We start from the raw sequence: 21,604 nt of genomic DNA, 5'->3' as shown, positions 1-21,604 counted from the left end.
CAGGTTCCTGATGCCACATTTAGGAACTTTTATGCATAAAATCATATCATATTCAAAGGAGTCTCCTAATACTATGCTGAATAAGACAGGAAGAATAAACATCCTTCTCTTGTTCCTGATTTTAATAAAAATGTTTTGAGTTTATCACCATTTAGCAGGATGCTCCCTCTGATTTTGTTGTATGTTGTTTTATTTCTCTGAAATATGTTCTGTTTATCCTTACCAGTGACCACATTTCTAAGGAAACAGGAAACTTGCTACTCTGGTAGCCATTTATGTCAGTAAGGATGTGTGCATATAGGGTTGGAATATTGAGAAGCCCTCCTTCTTCCATTCTTGAATATTTGCTCAGTCTTTTGAGGGGCACACATGTAACCCTAACTTTAGGAGGCCATGTTTACAACAGCCGTGCCATTTATAGAGACAACCCATAGCATTTGTTCCAGTCCTCTAGCTTTTACCCATCTGGGGAGTTTTAGAATCCCCAACTATGTCTGAGTACTGACTGTTGCTTATTCACAGTCCTTTATGTAAATATGTATCATTGTGCCAATGAAAGTGTTATCTATGGAAATAATCAGCAACACATACCAAAGGACATAGCAGAAATATTTAAAAAGGAATTTGACAAAATGATGATTTAGAAAAACAATGTCAGTGTGTTCTCTACTAGGGTCTTTAAATTCCCTAGCTGAGTTTATTGATCATGTTTGTACTATCATTCAAAAATTCTGTCCTGTAGAACTGGCCTCACTTCTAATTAATAATGTGGTTGGTTAAGCAAAAAATACCTTTGTACATTTGCGATGTTAATGCATTTTACCTGGCCATTCATTATTGTAGCATATAACGATTATTAATGGATAAGAAAACCATTATTTTTTTTCTTAATGGAGCCTGAATAGTGTTTTAGAGCATTATGAAAGATAACCACCAGGGAAACATTCCTAGATAGCACAAGGATGAATCCTCTGTGTCTAGCAAAGAATGTTTATTGTGTGTATACCTCATGACCTTATCATGAAATCTCCTGGAGCGCACTGAGGCTCTTTCCCATTTTCTCTTTTGTTCAATTATATCTGCTTTTTTATGTTGAGAGATACAGCATTAGGATTCATAAAATTATTGTCAAAATAGAATTGAGTTCATATGATTTGCCTGTCTACTGCTTTGAATAAAATCTTCCATAAGTGCGATTTCTATAATCAATTAGACTCCACAATATTAAATTAATTTATCCTTTAGGAACCTTTCTATATTGGAAATAGCTTCATGGTTAGAGATGGTAGATCATGTTTATTTATTTCCCTCAGTAGTGGGAGTCAATTCACTTTACTCTATGGAAACCATATCATGCTGTCATGTTCTATGTGAGATCATATGTGAGTTAGTCATGTCTGTTACATCTGAAAGACATTGGTACTTTGTTACAGTCTTTCCGTTACCAGGTGCTCTCAGTTTTCTCCCAAGAAAAAGATTCATGAGAGGTGAAGGGAGAGTATTAATAGAGAATTTGCATTTACAACTGAGTTATCAAATTTCTCTTAATCTCTATACAGTGTTCAGGTATGTGTCTCTGCCTTTGTTTCCACCAACAACAGATTGCAGCTTCTGTGATCATGGCTGAGTAATATACTTATAAAGGGAAGAACAGAATATCTTTAGGGTTCTTTAAATTGGTATATTGCTTCTGCAGAAAAACTGGTGTTTGATATGCCCCTTGGTCCACAATCTACTTATTTCTCTTTTCTTGGACATATGAGGTATGTCAGGATCGTGTCTCATGGACTGGGCATTAAATCCTTTCACGTAATTGTTACTCTCATCACATTTGTACAACTATTGCACTCGTGTACACAGTAGCCAGTCCACCATTGTAAATTGAAAGATTTCAGCTATGTTCACCTTTCCTTTTCTCCTCAGGAAGTATGAATAAATTTTCCAATCCATGAACACTCTCTAGAAGGGGTGAATACTCCCGTTAGTCACCAACTTAACTTCTTCATGTTCAATGAGATAGGTAAGTGTTGTTTCATCAATATGGTTCTGTCATCAGTTTTTCTAAAGCAACCAATTATGTGGGTAGGAATGTAAGTTGTTTGGGAGCTTCTGTGTGATCTCAGTCATCAAAACTCAAATAGATGTAACCCATACATGACACTGGAATGGCTTTGCTAGTGAGGTATGGCAGTTAGGTTCTACTCTCCCCATTATTTTATGATGTGTTTTAAGAATATTCCATTCACATAGTTAATATTAAGGAGCCTCTACTGTAGTAATTTCTATAACATTCTTCAGAGAGTCCACAGATTCTGGTGTCCCTTACCCCACTTTCCTCCACTTCTGCATTTAATATTCCCATTCAACTACCACCTTACACCACATGTCTCCAGATTTAATTATGTTTTTAGTTATTCAGGAAAACCTTCTATAATTTCTAGTTCCTCACTCTATATCTTTCCACTGAGAATTTAAAGATTCTTACATGCATTTGTAAGGATTAAAACCTAGTGGTTGGGGATTTAGCTCAGTTGTAGAGCACTTGCTAGGCAAGGCCCTGGATGCCATCCTCAACTCTGAAAAAAAAAAAAGACAAAATAACAAAACCTAAGAAGTATTTTTAAGTGAAAACATCCTAAATTTTTCTTTGGGTTCTGAGTACCTCACTCAGGATGATTTTTCTCACTCAGGATGATTTTCCTAGTTCTATTCACTTAAGTAAGAGTTCCATGATTTTATTATTTCAAGAAGTGAGTTTCATTTCATTGAGTTAATGTACCATATTTTCATTATTCTTTCAATTGTTTATGGACACAGTGTTGAGTGATATCTGGGTTAAGAAGACAGAAGACCAAAATGTGGATGCATAAATCCTACATAGAAGGGAGAACAAAATAATCACAGGAGATAGAGGAAGGGAGGGACATGGGAGGAAGACAGGAGGGAGAGGGGATAAGACAGGACAAGATCAGGTATTGGAAGCAATAGAAGAGAAATACAGAAAGTCAGGGAACTGAATAGAAATAATTAGCAGTGGGGACTGCAGAACTGGGGATATTTACTAAAAATTCCCAAACGCCAGGGAAACAAGAGTTTCCTAGGACCAAACAGGGATGACTTTAGCAAAAGTTCCCCCAAAAAGGGGAGATAGAATCTGTAGAGACCACCTGCAGTAGATAGGCACCACCCCTAGTTGAGGGATGGGGCCACCCACCCATCTCAAAAATTGTAATCCAGAAATGTTCCTGACAAAAGGAAAGACAGGCCCCAAAATTGGAATAGAACCTGAAGGCAAGGCCATTCAGAGACTGCCCTATCAAGGAATCTGTTCCTTCTGCAGACACCAAACCCCAACCCTTCTGCTGATTTCAAGAAGCAATTGCTGACAGGAGCCTGGTATGGCTGTTCCCTGAGTGGTTCTATCAGCACCTAACCAAAATAGATTAGATACAGCCAATCATGAGACTGAGCCTTGGAGACCCCAATGGGATAGCTAGGGGAAGGACTGAAGGAGCTGAAGGCGATTGGAACAGTAATGAAAGAACAATATGATTTAAGAAGACAAGCCAGAGCTACCAGAGACTAAACCTCCAACGAAGAAGTATACCTGGAGAATCACGTGGCTATAGATTCTTGTGTAGCAGAGGATGGCCATATCTAACAGCAACAGGAGGAAAGGGCCTTTGTTCTGTGGAGTCCTAAGACCCCGCCCAGGATGATGCTAGAGTGATGAGGCAGGAGTGGATGAAAGGGTAGAGAGGCATGTTCATAGAGGCAAAGGGAATAGGGAGAGAAGGAATGGGATGGGGCGTTGTGGAGGGATAACAGGTAAAAGGGATATCATTTGAAGTGTAAATGAATAGAATGATGAATTAAAAGGTTAATGACAAGTTACTTGAAAAAATTTTTTCAATGTAAGAATGACCATATCATTTTCCTCAGAATCCAAGGAGGTAGCAATGCTATTGACAGCCCTAGATCCAGATTCTTCCCACAGTTATATCCATTAGTACTCTCAGATCACTGCCAAGACATATACTTGTTTTCAGTAAGGCCAGAACACTGGGTCTGTACTTTGTGGAAATGTAGTGTATGATATAAGAACATTCAGCACAAATGGTGGGTCCTGTTTGCCTCTGAATGCATGTATGCCTCAAAACTACCCATGAGGATAGTTTATTCTTAAAAGTTTTTTTTTCACATCCGCATATAGTACAAATCAGTTCCTTGTTAAAGCAACCACTGAAGCCTCCTTCTAGGATGATTACACTAAAAAGGCTTCAACCTCTAACACACTATTAAACTATTAAAACTGATCAGTTCAACTTGTCTTTCCATGTTAAAGATTTTTTGTCTGCAATTTTCTATTAAGCTGTTATAGGTTATTTTTTTTCTAGAATAAAATTAATCCTGTTCCTAAAGTATTTACTTCCTCTCTTACAAACAAATATATATATATATATATATATATATATATATATATATATATATATATTTGTATTCCATTGGTGTCTCCAAGGCTCAGTCTGATGATTGACTCTATATGAATCTATTTTGGTTAGGTCCTGATAGAATCGCTCAGGGAACAGCCATACCAGGCTCCTGTCAGCAAGTTCTTCATGAAATCATATATATATATATATATATATGATTGATACACAGCCTTTGATACACTTTCCTTCACCTGTGTAAAAGAAAATATTTACAGCAGATGGATCATGTAATTTTTTGGATACTACATGATTCCCTTAACTGAAATAAGTCTATGCATGCTTATTCTGGCCCAAAGAGATCCATGGGTAGACGCCCCGACTGTAAATGTCAACCACTACTCAGATGTGCTCTATGGATACAGATATATATATATATATATATAATATATATATATATATATATATTATATATATATATATATATCCTATAGCTTATACCTTATACCACAATTCTGAATTTTTGCAGCCTAGTAGTAATGATTTTCACTTTTTTATGTTACCTTCAGGCCTTGTAATATATTTTTGTTAAATTTTACTAAATGTTTAGTCATTTTCAGTCCTTGGATTTTTAAAATGGTTCCCTATTCATACTTACTACTCAAATGTTATTTTTTGATAGCAAAGCATCAATTTCTCCCCAAAGAAATGGAACTAGATATCATATATATGTAAAGACATAGGTAAAATATAGTTTTCCCATTGCCTGGCAAATTACCACGTCCCAGTGTGGAACTTCTTTCTTTGACTTCATATATGAACTGAACTAAGAAATTCTTGTTTCAGAACACTCCTAAAATATTTTGGTTGCAAAATCAGAGAGGGTAGTTAAGGAAATAAATATTTTCCACTAATAATAAATAATACGTTTGTGATCAGAAGTCTTCCAACTTCTGTCCATCCCTGGGGTTCTAAGGAATCATCCTTTTCAGTCACAACTTTTCACCAAGAATTCTTGTATATATTTTTGTCAAGACCTATAGAGCATTCAAAGCCAAATTTTCGAGTGGTCTCAATTGCCAACTATAAAATAATAGATTTTACATTTTTAGAAAACACATGACGATGAAATAAGTATTACAAATATACTCATAATATTTTCTGCATCTCACAAGCTTATAGACATTGTCTGAAATTTAATTTTTATTTAGCTACAGGACCGCTTTTGAAGTAGTCCTCTTACTTTTTCAACCTTAGTTCTCTCACAATTTTATTTTCCTCAGAGAAATGATTCTCCATACTATAAACCTACTTCCAAAATCATCCATATATCACAAGTGGATGATTAAAGCATTGTTTATAAAATTCAAATTTTGAGCACTTAATCCTAAGACTGCTCTCTCGCAAGAAAGTAACTCATAGATTAAACTGAAATTTATATAGCACCTAAGTTAATAATTTTCCTATTTTAGAGTTTTTAAAAAGAAACTGGAGCCCAAAAAATGATTAATTTCAATATTAATTTTTTTCTATATTATTTTATGCATTTCAAAAATTTGAGCTCTCTTTTTTCAAGTAAAACCCACATATGGTTAAAGGAAATATCATAAAATTTACATAGTATATTGGTGCTAGCAATTCGGAATCATGATGCATTACTCACATTGCTTTTACTGGTATCCTTCCTTCATGTAAGCTCACAAAAGCATTAATGTATATCATGATAGTACTTTCTTCGATATGCACTAATTTAATCATTTATTAACCATGAATCCATGGACAGAAGCATCCAATAGGTTTATGGAATCTATCAACTATTTGTATATGATTATTTCCATTCCCCATAGTTTTACACAGAAAATACAATATGTGCTAAAACTGAAAATTGCATTTATTAACTGATATAAACAAAAATTCCTCCCTTCCCATTTAAACAATAAACTATGCCTATACATTTTATACAAGGGTATGCCAGATTTTTGATTCTTTGAATATTTTCATGTGTACACTAAATTATTGGTATGATTATGACTTATGGATTGATTTAAATCAGTAAGACTTAGCATGGTAATAGTGGGAGATGTGCAAGTACTATGAAGGCCCTGTTTAGTTGCAGGATCCTACTGCAGAAAACTGTGCCAATTATGGGTTTCATTTTGGGACTCAAATTCAACTAAAAATGTTGGTAATTCTCATGATAGGCAGTTCATCACTGTATCAGAAGTATTCATTGGCAGGAAGTATTTCCAGGCTTGATGAAGTGGTGATTATACTTCTTCTGCAGTAGCCTGCTTCATATATTCTGGTACTATGAAAGCTATCCACTATGGTACACAGTAGAATCAAGCTTATTGGTCAATGCTTGATACATTCACTCTGTTCTTTGACTTAACCATGTGTTTACCTAAGCAATAGGGTCTTACTCTCAAATTCTGTATGGTAACCGAGAAGGTTTGTAATGGGATGGACTTTATGCGAATTCTCTGGAAAGTAAATTCAAAGTAGACAACCCAATCTGGCACTGGACAATGTACTTGTCTGACTATAGTGTCCTGTGGAGAAACCATTGTCTTATTACTAGTTAACATTATTTGAAAAATGTTCATATAAATATTTGTGTAGAGAAGCCCCTCTTACAGAAGCTTGATTCCATATGCCTTTCTCAAAACGACTTTAGGGATATTTATCCTTCCTCACATTCACTCCTCACATCTCAGCTTCTACTAGCAGCACAATGTAGTTCAGTGGTTTGTATATGGTTGGCCCAGCTAGTTGGACTATTTGGTGATGTAGTTTTGTTGGAGTAGGTGTGTTCCTGTGTGTGTGGTCTTTAATAACCACATCTTAGCTATCTGGGATCCAATCTTCTGCTTGCTGCCTTCATAATATAAGTGTAACTCTCAACTGTTACAGCCCCATGTCTGCCTTAAAACTGCTGTGCTTCTACCTTGAAGGTAATAAACTGAACCTCTGAACCTATAAGTCGGCCACAGTTCAATGTGATCTTTGTAAGAGTTGCATTGCTCATGGTTTCTGTTCACAGAAGTAAAAGCCTTATTAAGACAATTAGTCTGTCACTAGTTTCCCTTCATATTTATACGATTGTTTTTTAAAAACTCCCTCCAATGAAATACAGACCCATGATATTATGAGTTTCTTGATGTGTATATTTATTACAAGATCATATATATACATATATATACATATATATATGAAAATAATTTTTAACTTTTTAAAACTTAATTTTATATTTTAATTCTTCCCTTTAGATTGTGCTCATTGTCCCCCTCCCAAATCACCACCCCTCCCACAAACTTCCCCTATTCTTCCTCTCCCCTTCTGAGCAGGTGGGGAATGCCTAGGCATCCTGCCACCCTGGCAATTCAGACAAAGGTGATTGCTGTTTAAGCCTGACAATTTGAGTTTGCTCCCTAGAATATATACACATGCACATGTAGTGAACTGACTCTCCAAATTATTCTGTGACCTTTACATGTGGTCATGGTACACACACACACACACACACACACACACACACACACACAGAGAGAGAGAGAGAGAGAGAGAGAGAGAGAGAGAGAGAGAATAAATCTCTGAGTATCTTACGCTGAAGTAAGTGTGTACTATTCAGCAGTAGCCACAATATTGAAGAAAGCTGACTTTATTCCTTTACTGTCTATAATAGTTATAACTCTACCAGCCTGTCTTCCACAATGAATCCTGAAGCTTGTAAAGGAGACAAGATATAGACTTTTTATTTAGTGACTGGAATTGAGCATTCTCTTGTTTCGTGAATCTTGAACAGCTATTGATCTCTGTTAGGCATGATGTGACAGCAGACGAGTCTTCTCTCAAGAGGGTTGAAAAATACAGTAAGCTATGGGTCTAAGGATAAGTCATTAGGACTTAGATTAATACAGTGTTCATTTAGCAGAGTAATAACATTTGCCTTTCCCTTCTGGCCTATGTTCTGTTTGGCTACAGGTTTTTGATTCAAATAACAGGACACTTTATACATTTCAATTTTGGGAACAAGCCTTAAATCCAACCAGAATGTACGCTAGTTATTCTCATGACACTCATACCACTATTGCATCAGTAGGCAATTTTTCCTGGCCTGTTGATGTTACAACTTGCTGAAATCACAGCTATATATACTGCAGTATAAATTGTGTCTGAAAAAGATACAAAACTAGATGAGCAGGGAAGGGTTTCATCTGGAAGAAATGGAAGGAATGTGAATATGATTTAACCACACTAAGGAATTCACACACACATACACACACACACACACACACACAAACACACAGACACACACACAAACAAAATGCAGAAATACATGCATGAAGTTTTGCTGATGCCATATTTTTATTATATCCATAATAATAAAATATAGATAAATAGGTATATATGTAGGTAAGTAGGTAGATAGACAGATCTATGTTGAATTGGAATCTATCAGCATTATTCAGTCAATTATTGAAGTTCAATATCTCAAAGTGCCACTCCACATTTGTTCCTTATCCTTTTTCATTTTCCTGTCCTATATACAGGAGCATTTGTGTGCATGTGACTTTTTATTATTCATGCATTCAGGAATAGATTCATGTGTATGTTCAGACGGATCATCTTGCTAATAAGTATATGCACAAAGCCACGGCCTTGCTACTTAACCTATTGTAAGCAACTAATACCTCTGATTTCAGAGCATAGTGTTCAAAGAAATCATTTAAATTGCATTCATATGCATCTATTCGTAAAGGGTTTACTGTTTGTTAACAGAGTAACCATAAGATGTCTCTTAATGTTACTTATCTCCATTTTCCTTGCTCTACTCACGTCTTCAATAATTATCATACTTGTTCTCTCCATTTTCAAGCCACCATACGATGCATATCGATTTATTCTATCCCTCCTAAGGAGACCTATCTATTATTCCTAGTCCCTCACTCTAAACACAATTTCTATGATTCTATGGATTGCACATTGGTAATCATTGACTTAACAGCTAATGTCCACACATAAACAAATAGATTACATATTTGTTTGGTTGGTCTGAGCTAATTCATTCTGTATGATGTGTCCTAGTTCCATTCATTTACCTGTGAATTTCATTATTTCATTTCTTTTGGGGAATGAAATTTTTGAATAAAAAAGGAGATAGAAGGTACCATGCTATAACCTGAAATTCCACACTGAGAGAGATGAACTTGAAGTACCTGTCTGAGGACACTTTGGATTACACTACTTAGATGGAACCCTAGGCTGCAGTTTGGGAGTATGTATCAAAAATCACCCAAAAAATTGAGGTTAAATGATGAAATAAATGAACAAATAACAACTTTATCTGAGACATAAGTAGAGTAAATTATTTTGCAGTAACTTAATATTACATGCTTGAACAAAAGGAAAATACAAATCAACACAAATGGTATTTATTGTTTTAAAACCATTGAGACATAGATATGTTGTTCAATCTAGGATGAATGCCCAGTATGTGGCAGTTCCAGGGTTGAAACTTCACTGTTTCAGTGAAAAAAATATTATAACTCACCAGTGACTGGACAGTGTATGTTAAATGAACTCCATTTAAAACCGAGTTCCATCTAGGAAAGCATCAGAGCAGAAGTAGAGGTTTGACTTGGACAAGTTTTCTTTGGACCAAGAGAAATGTATCCTCTGAAGACTAACTTAATTAAATGTTAATACATAAAGATGAATGAATATGTAATCTGTATCAGTGTTTGAAATACTAATTTTTGAAAAGTGCCTTTTTCAAACAACATATTCTAATCCTTCCTTATTTTGCCCTCCCTGATTTTTTTCTATTTTCACAACAACCTAATTTGTCATGTTCTCATTCCACCCCTTAGAAAATATAAAAAGAAAAAAAATCCCGACTGACACAGAACAAAAAACCAAATGAATCAGAAAGGATAAAACACAAGAAGCACATAGACACACAGAGATACATGCTTACAGAGAAAAGCCCAAGAAAATATTAATTTGGGAGTAATAATGTATGAGAAATTACCAGCATGGTTAAAAATATAATATATTATGAATCAAAATTACCATTTATTTATGTAAGGTAGAATGAAGCACCTGTCTCAGTGTGGATTCTACTCCCATGAAACTGTACTGGAACAAAGCAGTTTTTGATATCAGAAAATTTGTCAACTGGAGAGAGCTTCTTTGTGAGGTAGATCATATTCAGTTCCAGCTATTAGTGGTTGGATGCCAAATACTTTTTTTTAATCTTTTTTCCCTTTTTTTCTTTATTAATTTGAGTATTTCTCATTTACATTTCGATTGTTATTCCCTTTCCTGGTTTCCCCCCCAACAATCACACTCACTGGGGGTTCAGTCTTAGCAGGACCAAGGGCTTCCCCTTCCACTGGTGTTCTTACTAAGATATTCATTGCTACCTATGAGGTTGGAGCCCAGGTTCAGTCCATGTATAGTCTTTGGGTAGTGGCTTAGTCCCTGGGAGCTCTGGTTGGTTGGCATTGTTGTTCATATGGGGTCTTGAGCCCCTTCCAGCTATTCCAGTCCTTTCTCTGATTCCTTCAACGGGGATCCCGTTCTCATTTCAGTGGTTTGCTGCTGGCATTCACCTATGTATTTGCTGTGTCTCTCAGGAGAGATCTACATCCGGTTCCTATCAGCCTGCACTTCTTTGCTTCATCCATCTTGTCTAATTGGGTGGCTGTATATGTATGGGCCAGATGTGGGGCAGGCTCTGAATGGTTGTTCCTCCTGCCTTTGTTTTAATCTTTGCCTCCCTATTCCCTGCCGAGGGTATTCTTTTTCCCCTTTTAAAGAAGGAGTGAAGCATTCACATTTTGATCATCCGTCTTGAGTTTCATGTGTTCTGTGCATCTAGAGTAATTCGAGCATTTGGCTAATAGCCACTTATCAATGAGTGCATACTATGTGTGTTTTTCTGTGATTGGGTTACCTCACACAGGATGATATTATTCAGTTCATGCTCCACTATGTTCATAGCAGCCTTATTTATAATAGCCAGAAGCTGGAAAGAACCCAGATGCCTTTCAACAGAGGAATGGATACAAAAATGTGGTACATCTACAAAATGGAATATTACTCGGCTATCAAAATAATTTTGACCTGCAAACCTGTGCAGAACCTAGGCATGGCTTCCTGATTTATATGAGTCAATATGTGTATCAGTCCTGTTGTATCTGGACATTATTAACTTGCTTGCATTCCTCCCAGCACCACTGTGCTTTACAATATTTCTTCCATGCCTTCTACAAAACTTTCCTGAGCTATGAAGGAAAAGATTAGATGGCATTGACTCATTTATGATAGTATGATCCAAGGTCATTTGCTCTGCATGTTGTGGAGATATGGTTCTCTATAACTGGCTCCATCTATTGTATATGCTAGCTTTGTGTTAATAGGAGAGCAGTATATTGACATATGGGCAAAAAAGAATGTTATTAGGAATCATTTTGTACCTACATTTCTATAGCAAACAATAATACCTGCTTTAATCCTTAAACTCCAGTGTTTTGTCATGAGCACAAAGGTAGAAATGTGTTCTGTCTCATTGTGTATGTCTCAAATCCAGTCAGATAGTATTGTTTACTCCATTGATGGTGCCACTATTGCAGCAGTGTATCCTGTAGGCAGCTGACTGTGGTAGGTCAAGTAGTATAGAGGTGGGTTGGTGTTTAAGTTTTCCCTCCGTAACCATGCCAAACGCATTTCAGAACCAGCAACACTATTCAGGAGGTAAAGGTTTTAGTTAGGCACCTGTTTGTCTTCTCTATGTTCAAAAAATGTAGGTGTTGTCTTCAACAGTAGAGCTATCATGAGTTGTATGGAGCATTCAGTAGCTTAGGCAATAGTTTGAAGTGATTGGAGTATTACAATGAGGACACATTGTCCAAAAAAATATAGTAGATAGAGCCAATACATGGGGTTGGAGAATTCATTTGGTGGGAAGAGATGTCTAATTCGGTCATTCTCTCCCATTATTTTTTATTTCCTTTAGACATTTTATTTATGTTATATATTAAGAACTGATCTGACTCAAAGTTTTAGCTGTCCCCCTTAGTATTTCACAGTGTCTTCTTCATTCCCCAATCTCCATTTAATTGCTGCATTCCAATGTCATTCCAAATTATCACAATAATTATTCATATTATTTCTCAATTGTCCCAAAATCCTTCCCTCCATCCTAATTCTTGTATGCTGTTGTCAAGTCGTAAAACATCCAAATATAAACTATACAGACTGTTTTGTCTTTAAGGTTCTGGATAACTCACAATGAGGTTTGCTGTTGTTGTTGTTCCATCCATTTAACTATGAGATCCATTTTTCATTTTTAATAGCCTAGTAATATTTCATTTTGTAATATACCATATATTTTATCAATTTCTCCACTATGGAAAGGTAGGCTATTTCCTATTTATAACTAATATGACTATAGCCGCAATGAATAGGACCTAGTAAGTATGTCTATAATATGATATGGAATCCCATCAATTTATAATCAACAATGGTACACATGGAACTTGAGGTAAATCATTCCCAGGAAACCAAACTGATTTCCAATGTGGCAGTAAAAGTGTGTTTTTTTCACCAGCAGTGGCTGAGATTTCTTATTACTCATCATCCTAGTTAGCATGTGTGCTCTTCACGATCCCGATTAATGAAAAATAAAATTTCAACAAGATTACAATGTGCATATTTGTGATTACTAAGGATGGTGAACTTTTCCTTAATGAAAACAGCATTTGAATGATTAATTATGGGTAATTAGAGGAAAAAATTTGTCTTTGTATACCAAAAGGATAAGTGAGTAAAAGGCATGGAAATTGGGATACAGAAGACAATGGAAAGATTAGTATTCAGAGACAAACCATAGCAAATAGAGTACACTAAACCATTGAAACATACTTTAAATGAGTATATTAATCTATTTCAACACATACACACACACACACACACACACACACACACAGAAACACACACACAAACACGCACACAATTTTGTGGTTTCATCAGTATAAAAAAGCCATCCAGATATGAATACAAATATGTTAATAAATTTAAGAAACATTTAGTTCATGGGTAGGGATAAGAAAATATGAAGCAGACATTTAATAGGGAAAAGAAAATAAACATATGATAATAGTTAATTCAGCCTACTACAAATGAAATTGTCATTAAAAATGTATTCTCATGGAAGAAAGTCCCTTTGGTACTCATAGATCTTAGACAAATATTACATTTGCCATTAAAAATCTCAAGCCAAGGTATGACTGAAAGAATTTTTACATCTGTGCTCACCAAGCTATCTGGCTTTCAACAAAAGAAGAAGATGGAAAATTCTATAAAAGTTTGGGTTTTTTTTCTTTGTTTTGTTTTTTGTTTTTGTTTTTTTGTTTTTTACATTCCAAGTTATATTCCCTTCCTTGTCCACACACGCCCCTGAGAGTTCCACATCCCATATTTCCTCCCTACCCTGCCTCCACTTTTCAAGAGGATGTCCCAACCCTACCCAACCCACCAGAACTCTAAACTTCCTGGGGCCTCTAGTCTCAGGAGGATTAGGTGCACCTTCTCTGACTGAACCCAGACACAGGTGTCCCTCGCTCTATATGTGTTGGAGGCCTCATTTCAGCCGGTATATGCAGCCTGGGTATGATCCAGTGTTTGTGAGATCACAAGGGTCCAGGTTATCTAAGACCGCTTGTCCTCCTACATGGTTGCTCTCCTCCTTAGCTTCCTCCTGCTTTTCCTTAATTCAATCAGAGAGGTCATGGTTCATTGGTTGGGTGCACATATCAGTATCTGACTCTTTCAGCTGCTTGTTGGGTCTAATGAAGGGCAGTCATGATTGGTCCATTTTTGTGAATGCCCCAATGCCTCAGTTATTTTGTATGGTCTTGGGGCCTCCGCTTGAGCTGGATCCAACCTTGGGCCTGTCAGAACACAGTGGTACCCAAGAATACAATATAACATTTTTCTTAAAGGATTTAAAGGATGATCTCAAAGTTGAAACCTATGCTTTAATTTCTACTAGGGGCATCTAATGTACACTCTTCTTCAGAGACGTAGAAAGAATGACACAGTACCCTGTTTTCTGCCACATCACATTATACACAAGTCATCACATTTGTTAAAGATCAATGAAAATCCTCTGAGGCTGCCTGAGAGAAATAATGGAAAAAGAGAAATACTTTACCATAATTACATACATAGTAAAAATTTAAAAGTTTAATTAATTAATTGACCGTTATTATGTGTGCAATATTTATTTTTCATTTTGTATGGTGTACTCTTGCAAATATTCTTCATATCAGTTACACTACCTTTTATAGAACTAAAAGGACTTTATTAGGTGAAGTCTTGAAGATGTGAAAGTGGCAACACACAGCCAACAAGGATGGGGCAGTATTTCTGGCAACAGTAATTGAAGATAAGTCCTTTAATGATAACCATTAACTCTTTTAGATTGTCACAGCACTCGTACTAGGTTTCATTAGCACTCACTAATTAGCTCTTTTTCATTGTGTGGTGGGTCTTTCTGAAAATAAAACAGTTGTCCTATTTCCTACTGAATGCAGAAAATGCTGAGAAGTCAACATGAAAGCGGCCCATTCCTCTTGAAGTTTCTTTAGTTTTGCATGTAGGATAAAGCTTTTCCTCTTTAAATATACAACTCTTTAATTGCTCCTCATGGGCTTATTGCTTATTAACGTCTTCAATATGTATCTCAGCACAAAAATTTTTCTATTTATTTTTCTTGTCGATGTTGAACTTTTCCTATGTAAATTTCTTATTTTTACTCATTCATTTTTGGATATTTTATTTATTTGGATTTCAAACGTTAACTCATTTCTAGGTTTCCCCTCTGCAAAACCCTGTCCCATTACATGTACCACTGCTTCTATGAGGGTGTTCTCCCATTGACTCACCCACTTCTACCTCTCTGTCCTGGCATTCCCCTACACTGGGGCATCTAGCCTTCACAGGACCAAGTGTCTCTCCTCCCATTGATGCTAGATAAAGCCACCCTCTACTCAAAATGTGGCTGGAGCCATGAGTCCCTCAGTGCATAACTTTGGTTTGTGGTATAGACCCTGGGAGCCCCCCCCGGGGGGGGGGCTCTGGTTGGTTGAGATTTTTGTTCTTCCTAGGAGGTTGCAAGCTTCTTCACCTCCTTCAATACTTTCCCTATTCCTCAATTGGAATCCCATTGCTCATTCAATTGTTGGGCGGAGGCATATGCCTCTGTATTTGTCAGTCTCTGGCAGAACCTCTCAAGACACATCTCTGTCAGGTTCCTGCCAACAAGCACTTCTTGAAATCAGCAATAGTGTCTGGGTTTGATATCTGTATATGCAATGGATCACCAGCAGGGTCAGATACTGCATGGCCTTTCCTTCAGGCTTTGCTCCACACTTTGTCCATGTATTTCCTCTCGACAGTAGCATATCTGGTTTAAAATTTGAAGATGAGTGCGTGAACCCATCCCCCAACTGGGGCCTTGCCTAACCTCTGGATTTAGACTCTGCAGTTTCTTCCTCCCTTTGTTGGACAGTTTAGCTAATCTCGCCCCCTTTGAGTCCTGGAAACCTCTTGCTTTTCCGGCATCTGGGACTTTCTGGTGGCTACCTACAGATCCCCATCCCCCACTGCTCTACACATTTGTTCAATTTCCTGACATTCTGCAAATCATCCTGATCTCCTCGGATACCTCATCCTGTCCCAATTTTTCCTTTCCTCTCCTCTTTTCCTCCCAGTAGCTGGTAAGATAATTATGTTTTATAGGATAAACATAACTCGGTTTCTAAGGTGTCTTTTTCATTGCATATATACTTATAAAATATATGGGCTTAAAGCAAAATTTTGAAATCTTGATCTTGAGTGTTAGCAGTATTAAATTTCTGTTGTTCTACATTCAGGATTTTCTATTATTTGTTTTAAAATTATTTTCTCATTCATTAAATACCCTGTAGAGTGTATTTGCTTTCCTCTTCATCAAGTCGTTTCCCACATCTTTACTGTCATCCAACTATACTTCTCCAAAATAACCTTCAAAAAAAGGCGAGTTTCCTTGAGACATATCAACTAAATATGGCCTAGCATGTTACAATAGAACTAGGAACAAATCTTTTCATCAAGAGTGAGTGATTCAAACACCAGTGATTTAATTCCTTTGGATGAACTAATTCCGCCTCTCCTTCCTTCATACTGAATTTATTGTGTCCATATTAGGTACTAGATATCCTGAACAATAGAAATTCCCTAAACCCAGGGGAATATTTCTCAGCCATGGCCCTGATTCAATCACTTGTATGCCATTCAATTTCCTTGCAATCAAGCAAAAAACAATTCCTGCTATTGGATTTGTATTTGGGCATTATGTTAATTTCATATGCCTTGAACAAAAATATGTTTGCCATTTTTATTGTTATCAGAATACATTTCTCAGTACATCCTCACCAGCATATTTGAAACAATAAGGTTCACTGACCTCTGTGCTTTATATTTGTACCCTCTAGCTCTTGATCACCTCTGTGGACTGTCATAATCTCTATTAATCAGCCTTGTTTCCTCAGAGTAATTTTCTGCTTTATATGAGAGGGGCACCTGGAATCCAGGAAGAGAAGAGTGGTAACCTGGAGTATTGATTAACAGTGCCTATTTTGGGCTGATTTTTTAGTAATATCTTCTCAGCTGATCTAATTACTCTAGTGGCTAACAGCTTCAGAATCTACTGTTTCTTCAGGGTCATCTTGTCTAGAACCTTTCTCCCTGTCTCTCCTTTATCTCTGTCTCTCTCATCTTCTTTCTCTGTATCTCTCTATGTCTATTTATATCTCTAATTTCTTTTTCCCTGTATTAAATATAAATGCAGAGATAAAGAGGAATGCATTGTAGTTCTTACTCAGTCTCTTAGCCTGAATCCTCCAGAATTCCCTTTCCACAAGAGATAAACTTTGTTTCCTGGATGTACTAGAGAAATTTTCAATTCACAAATTTCAATAATGAAGCCACTAATTTCAATCCCTTGCTTTGTTGGCAGTGAATGCTGGCCATTTTGCTCTTAATAATGAATCAGTTGTAATACAGAAAAGTCCAAAATCAAAGAGGTAATGTCTCTGGGAAGTGATGCTTTGGGGTTCAGCATGAAACTTTGTTCAAAAAATGATGAGGTAGTAAGTATTTAGGTAGTAACATTTTATGAAGGCATGGAGACTTCATGGAAAGACATTGAGGCTTGTCACTGGGGAGGTGCGGGGGTGGTATGGATAGATTTCCTGAAGACATGCAAGAAGAGGTTATTGTTAAATGTTAAAACCCAGTTGCTGCAATGTACCCCAGTATTTGGGGGATGCAAGAATAATAGGACAACCAGAACAATCAGCAGCCACCATGGTGGGGAAATAGCCATATCTATCTATATTAAAATACTAGCTGTACAGGTTCTGTAGTATTCCGAGATAGAAAACTTTACCGATTGCCTTAAAAGATATCAAAAAATAGTAAGTGGATCACAAATATTAATAGATTGAAGTATAAACGATGGTGATGTTTCATTTTATTGCTTCATATTTTTGCTTGATTCTTCCCTTTTGAAGAAAAGGAAGTACTTCGAACAAAGGAACAACAATGGCTCATATTCTAAGATAAAGAATTTATAAATAGGACCTTGAGAGAAAGCAAAGGGAATTATAAACTGGACAAAACTGCAACCCATAGATTGGGAAAAGTTCTTCAGCAACTGGACATCTAATACAAGGTTAATATTGAAAATATACATTAACCAAGACATTAGACTCAATAATCCTATTTAAAATAATATTTATTCATTTAATATAATAATAATTTGAAATAATCCACTTAAAAATGAGGTAGAGAGCTAAACAAAGAGTACCTAACTTGGGAATCACAAGTGGTTTAGAAGCTCCTACATAAATGTTCAACATCCTTAGTCATCAGGGAAATGGTAATCAAATGATGCTGAAATTCCACATTATACAAATCATAATGACTGAGATCAATAACTCAGGTGACAGCAAATGCAAGCAAGGATGTGGAGAAGGAGAAAAACTCATCCATTGCTGGTGTGACTGTAAGATGTTAAAACGACATTGGAAATCAATCTGTCAATTACTTTGAAAATTGGACACAGTTCAAATTGTGGTTCCAACGATAACACTCCAGAGCTAATACCCAAAGGTGCGCCAGTATATAATAAAGACAAATGCTCTACTATGCTCCTAGCAGATTTATTTATTATACCAGAAGCTGGAAAGAACCCAATGTTGCTCAACAGAGGAATGGATACAGAAACCATGTTACATTTGCACAATGGTGTACTGCTCAGATATTAAAAATAACTTCATGAAATTCATAAGCAAATGAATGGAACTAGAAAATGTTATCTGGAGTATGGTAACCTACTCACAAAAGAACATAAATGATATGCACTCACTGGTAAGTGGATATTTACCCAAGTTCCAGAATATCCAAGATACAGTTAATATACCATATGAAACTCAAGATGAAGGAAGACAAAAATTTGGATGCATCAGTCCTTCTTAGAAGGGGGACCCAATACTCATGGTAGGGAATACAATGATATTAAGGGAGCAGGGAATGAGGGAAAGGCCATGCAGATACTGCCCAGCCTGTGGATCCATCCCATATGCATCCACGGAACCCAGTCACTACTGCTGTGGCCAAGAGAAGCTTGTGGACAGGAGCCTGATGTGAAAGTCTCCTGAGAGGTTCTGCCAGAGCCTTGCCTATACAAATTAATATTCTTGTGGCTAACCATCAGACTAAGCAGGGACCCCACTGAAGGCATTAGAGAAAGGACTGAAGGAGCTGATAGGGTTTGAAACCACGTAGGAAGAACAACAACCAACCAGACAACCCAGAGTTTCCTCAGACTAAACCACCAACTTGGGGACCCATGATTTTAGCTGCCCGTGTAGCAGAGGATAGAATTATCTTGCAATGACAGCAAGGATTCCTTGGTCCTCTGAGGGCACTTTTCCCTAGTGTAGTGGAATGCCAGGGTTTTGAGGTGTGAGAGGGCTGGGGGGAGGGTGAGCATCCCCATAGAAGCATTGGGAAGGGCGATGAAAGAGAAGGGAACCAGGAAAGTGAATAATATTTGAAATATAAATACATAAACTATCCAATAAAAAGACAAAGAATATAAGTAATGTGTAAATAGAAAAGAATTAAAAATAGCTCTCATGGTTTATTTCCTCACATCTGTAATCATATCCTTCAGGAGATATAAGCAAACTGACCACTACAATTGTTTGGACAGCCTAGGCTACAGAATGAGCCTCTTTCTCAAAGTTTCAGAAATAAAGAAAGGATGATCAAAAGAAGAAAGTATGTAAAGGCGAGGAGGGAGAAGAGAGGACTCCAATATTCAGATACAATGAAGAGCTCAAGAAACATGAGTTAAAAGATTATCCCATGTACACTAGAATTCTCTGCTATGAAAAAAAGGGAACATGGAAAACTGAGCATAATTAGAGTTCTCCCAAGAAAAACAAAAACAATAGGTACACATTTTTTTTATTCCCTGATAGCGTTCCATGTATCATTTGGGTCAATTTTATGATCTATTAATTCAATATTGCAACAATTCTTCTAACTGCCCATGTTAAGTAACCATTGTATTCGTCTCTTAGTCCCCTTCATTATACAGATATCGTAAGTAGGACATACAATTTTTTTATAAGTTTCAAAAATAATATTTCCAATTCTCTAACTGAAATCAAATGCAGAAATTACAAAGCCATGATATCTATCCACAGAATATCATAGTAAAGATTACTGCATACATCTTATACAGGTTTTTATTCTTAAATAATATTGAGATGGTTATTTTCTTTTTCAACCTGATGAGATTTAGAATCACCTCAGAGACAAGCTTCCATCATTACTGAGCAGGATTATCTTAATTTAATTTAGGAAGCAGAACCTGTCTTGTGGTCAGCACAAAGTTGTGGATCCTTAGCACTGGTTTTTTCACTAACAAGTTGGCTTTATGTGTCCAAAGCAATAATTCTAAAACCCAAAGCTCACAGAAGGATGTTTTAATAATATCAACAATCACTTCTTACTTTTATAATAGAAATTGAAAATTGTTTAAAAACACAGGTATTTCTTTGAGTTTTCAGCATCTGAATTCCACCTTGACACAGGATCTTGAAAGCTGAAAAAAAATATTACATGCATTTTCTTGTTTTCTAACCTTATGTAATTTTTAACTTTTGTCAGTATTGTATAACATTTGTAATGTATACTAATCCAAGATAAAACTGCCTTAATCTTAATCTGCTCAGAGGTACATGAAGTAGGAAGGATTGCATTCAAAGCCAGTGTATTCTACACAGGAAACTCCACATCTGGAAAGTGCTATTGATATAAATTTTGCCTTTAAAAATATGGAATCAGCTTTGTCTTATTAAATACTCCCTCCCAGGCATCCTCTGAAAACTTTGACAAATACAACACTGCTGCATTGTAGTTTTACTGACTTTTTCCTCCAACTAATCAGTATTTGATAGGTATCTTTAAACTACAGGATGATAGGCAATAGGCATATGTTTTCAAGAAGATTTAAACTTCTTCAGCTTTGGCAGAACCTTCAGAGGGAGTGACCTGCAGTAGTACAGTCTGTTTATGGGTGGTCATCCCCTCCTCTCAGCATGGCATGTATTGATATGTTACCATATGTATCTGCTCATTGTTACATTGAATCAAATTTAGCCACACAGGTATACTTTCTGAAAGTTCTGTCATGGGTATGAAGCAAGTTATTTCCATATATAGTCAGAGACAACTTTTTTATTTTTGAATAGTTTTCTTTCCACGATTTTATGATGCACAGTACATGCTTTTCAAATATAAATCAGAGTTTGGTGTGGTTGTAAAGCCAAGGATATATTTTGTGGATTGTGGTATGGTTTGGTTAGAGGACTTGCCTCAGCAAGCCCATACAGATTAATTCCTTCCTCAGAGGGAACAGACATAGGACAGGTCTACTCTAGGAGAGAATTTATTTGGGCATAAGAAGGGGAGGTAGGTAGAAGTAGAAGGAGAGAGAGAGACAGAGAGAGACAGAGACAGAGAGAGACAGAGAGAGAGACAGAGAA

At 36.5% G+C, this 21,604-nt stretch overlaps 1 long non-coding RNA gene across 1 annotated transcript in view; it reads left to right on the top strand.

The window, feature by feature from the left end:
* Window positions 1–21,604, top strand: part of LOC134483413 (uncharacterized) — a 723,689-nt gene that overhangs the window by 408,738 nt on the left and 293,347 nt on the right. The window contains exon 36 of the long non-coding RNA XR_010060293.1: window positions 1,924–2,020. This is a non-coding gene — a long non-coding RNA (uncharacterized LOC134483413). The remainder of the gene's footprint in view (window positions 1–1,923; window positions 2,021–21,604) is intronic.

Source organism: Rattus norvegicus, chromosome 1, assembly GCF_036323735.1.
Source record: "Rattus norvegicus strain BN/NHsdMcwi chromosome 1, GRCr8, whole genome shotgun sequence".
Lineage (NCBI taxonomy): Eukaryota > Metazoa > Chordata > Mammalia > Rodentia > Muridae > Rattus > Rattus norvegicus.
The sequence above is the reverse complement of the archived record's forward strand: the minus strand, read 5'-3'. Positions and strand labels throughout refer to the sequence as shown.